The sequence below is a fragment of the Argentina silus genome (assembly GCF_951799395.1).
Source record: "Argentina silus genome assembly, chromosome: 21".
In the NCBI taxonomy this organism is placed as follows: domain Eukaryota; kingdom Metazoa; phylum Chordata; class Actinopteri; order Argentiniformes; family Argentinidae; genus Argentina; species Argentina silus.
In genome coordinates, this window is record NC_139675.1 from 14,601,807 (window position 1) to 14,605,235 (window position 3,429).

The 3,429-nt window shown below is 43.6% G+C and overlaps 1 long non-coding RNA gene across 1 annotated transcript; it reads left to right on the plus strand.

Annotated features, from left to right (window-relative positions):
* The first annotated feature begins 428 nt into the window (after window positions 1-428).
* On the plus strand, window positions 429-1,902 carry LOC310820837. The gene is made up of 3 exons (XR_014554837.1): window positions 429-1,174; window positions 1,285-1,587; window positions 1,816-1,902. It is a non-coding gene; the product is annotated as an uncharacterized lncRNA (long non-coding RNA).
* The last annotated feature ends 1,527 nt before the right edge of the window (window positions 1,903-3,429 follow it).

The following is a 3,429-nucleotide window of genomic DNA, read 5'->3' on the forward strand; positions in this document are numbered from 1 at the left end:
AACGTTTGTGTTTTACTCATGGTTGTTGTTGAAGGACGAGCTTCTGCTAGGGACAAGCCCTGAACACACACTGCTATATCACAAGAGCTGGACCCTGGTGGGGGTCGCCACAACACTTTTAAACAAAAAACAGAGCGCTTTCAGGGGGTCCCCAGACAACCAGTGAAAACCTCACCAAGATAAAGACAAACTTATTTCACTTTTAACGTAAGAGGCCAGGGCCCGTATCTCTAAAGAATTTTTGTGCAAAAAGTGGCTCCTAGCGGCCAAATTCTAAGAAAATTCTCAGAGGCATGACGTTTTCTTAGAATTTCCCCTAAAAGTGACACGAAAATCCCAGTTAATATAAAAGCTATTCCTCAAGAGTCCTAGCGCTTAAAAGGGCTCCTAAGGCGAGATATGCTAAGAGCAGGGAAGAGGACTTTTAGTGGCTTAGGAGTTACCCTAAGCAGCTGCACAAAATGGCCAACAGAGGAGTCAGGAGAGATGTCCTGCAAACACTGGATGACAGGGAATTATTGAGACGCTACAGATTGGATCGTGCAGGAATCATGTTTGTGGTGGATCTCCTTAGAGATGCAATTACTTCACCAACTCGACGCCACAACGCTATTACACCGGAGAAGAAAGTAATCACAACCCTGAGGTATTTGGCAACAGGGAAAATGCAACAATGCAGCAGTGATGACTTCGGTCTGTCCCAATCCTCCGTCAGCAGAGTCATCACCCAAACACTGACAGCTTTGTCACAACCTAATATTGTGACACAATTTGTTTCATTCCCGCTGGATGCCCGCACTTTACACACACATAAAAGGGCATTTATGGACATTGCAGGATTCCCTGGCGTTGTGGGTGTAATTGATGGAACACATGTGAGAATAATTGCGCCATCAGAGGACGAGGCTGTCTTTGTTAACAGGAAGAATTTCCACAGCATCAATGTGCAAATAGTGTTCAATGCGGCCTGGAAGATTTTGGACATTGTGGCTAAATGGCCAGGCTCCACACATGATGCGAGAATGCTCTCCGAGAGTGGCATCAGACAGCTTTTTGAGAGACGCTATGTGCCAGCTAATTGCCACTTGTTAGGGGACAGTGGCTATCCATGCAAACCATGGCTCCTTACACCTTACCTCCAGCCACGCCAAGGGCCCCAACTAAACTATAACAGGTAAGCCAAACAATACAAAAATCATGGAAATGAAATGCAAGCAATATGTTAGAGCATCCAAGTAGTGCAATATTTCCATCAAATAATTAAAGGTCTGTATTCTATTGTAGGGCCCACAAGACAACAAGAGCGGTGGTGGAGCGTGGCATAGGCCAGCTTAAGAGGCGCTTTCATGTTCTCCACGGAGAGGTGCGGCTGAGGCCTGAAAAAGTCAGCAAAGTCATCATAGCCTGTGCAATATTACACAATATTTGCAAGGTTAGACAGATTGCAGAACCTCTGGAGGATGGCGATGAGGATGAGGATGGAGACAACGATGAGGATGGTGGTGAAGAAGATATTCACATTCCACAGGGGAACCTAGCCCAGAGTGGACTGCCTTACAGGGCAAACTTCACAAATTTACATTTCAGGCAAGCTGTAGCCCCATGTCATTTGAGAACTTGTGATGGTATTAAGAACTACCACAGTTTTACTGCACATCACCTGCAATTGTTAAATGCAAGACACAGAACACAATCTCTAAATGGTTTATTTTTTAGGTGTTCAATTTTAAGGCGGTAGTACTCCTCCTGAAGGGAAAGGACTTTTTTTTGTTGTTCAAACACATCAATTGTGAGTTGCAATCTTCTCTCCAGCAGGGATGCTGACGGAGCAGGTGCTGCGGATGGGAATGGTGTTTGATCCGCCGGGCTATCCTGAGTAGCAGCTGCAGATGGTTCAGGCGGTAAACTTGATGGGCCCGGTTCTTGTGATGGCTCCATGCTACAGAAATACATAGGCCTAGTTTAATTATTGTTTTGATTAAATTAATTTAATACAATGAGCATGGATAACACATGAAATGGCTTCTGCAATGAATAAACACTGTTGATATGAATAACCCTGTGTCCTACCTTTGCTGCATTTCAAGGGCCTGCATCATTGACGTGTCAATGCCTGTTGGCAGCCCGGTGACACTGACCTCAGAGTGTCCCAGGACTTGAAAGACAGTGTCGGCCACCTGGGACAGCCGCTTTGCAGGTGGTCCACCCCCCAGAAAGAAACAGTCAATGAACACAGTACTTAGGCATGTAAATTAACTTTGCCAGCAGGAGCAAGTTGCCAGATTATGTGGTAGGCCATAGTATTTTGCTCACCTGTGAGTGAGGATTCCCGCTTGTGTGCTGCAATCTCATATTTTGCCTTGGACTGCAGCACATACCACCTTTTCTCACAATCGTCGCCTGTCCGCACCACCAGTGGAAAAGAGGCATTGATTGTTTGGGATATTGTGTCCCAGGCGCGCCTCTTGCCTTGGCTAGTGACAGTTGGGCCAAATTTTCCTCGTAACATACCTTTATGTTCGTTCACCAACTGGGCCAGCAACAAACCTTGCTCCTCAGTCCAGTTCGGCTTGCGATTCCTTTTTTTCTCCATTTTCTGTGTTTGTAGGATATTTGTTAACAAGCCTTCATAAATAGACCAGCCAGCAATCACAGACATTGTTAAAAGCTGAGCTGTGTTACCCTCGTTAAGTTCACACTGAGTTGTAACGTTGCAATTTCTACTTCATTAAGGACAGCCCCTTGAGATAGGCCATCTTGTTTTCAATGGGGTCCATATGGAAGTGAAAGTACAAAATATGCCAGCTAGGATATTAATATGAGCAAATGAGACACAAATCATTATTTGAACAGGGTGTAATGAGGGTGTAATGAGTGTAATGTTAGGCTATAACCCCTACAGCTTACTATTCATTTTCCAGATATTTTCTTGAATGTGAAATATTATTTACAATTATAGTCTGCATAAGATTAGAGTGTATAATTATGTTTATTGATTTGAGGGTACATCCTTTGCTCATTATCACCAAAAGTTCATTTTCATCAAACTTGTAGGATCAACCAATCACGGCTTTTGAAATGATGACTCATACCTAGCAACGGGGTCAACCACACCCCCTCACTAACATAGGATTTTTCATCCATTCCTGGCTCAGAGTTCACTGAAAATGTTCTGGAATCACTTCTAAGCTAAAACTCCTGGCAAGGAATTTTTAGGTTAAGTTAGGAGCTCTCTGAGAGGATTCTCAGAATCTTTAAGGATACGGGCCCAGGTCTCTCGTGAAAAAGAGATGCTATCTCAATGGCAATCTTTACTTAACATTAAAGTTAAGTAAAGAGACACCTGTTTAAAACATCAAAACTTCAAAACTAACATCAATTTAATAACCTTGGGTGAACAAGTAACACTGTTATGGAATAGCTATGGCA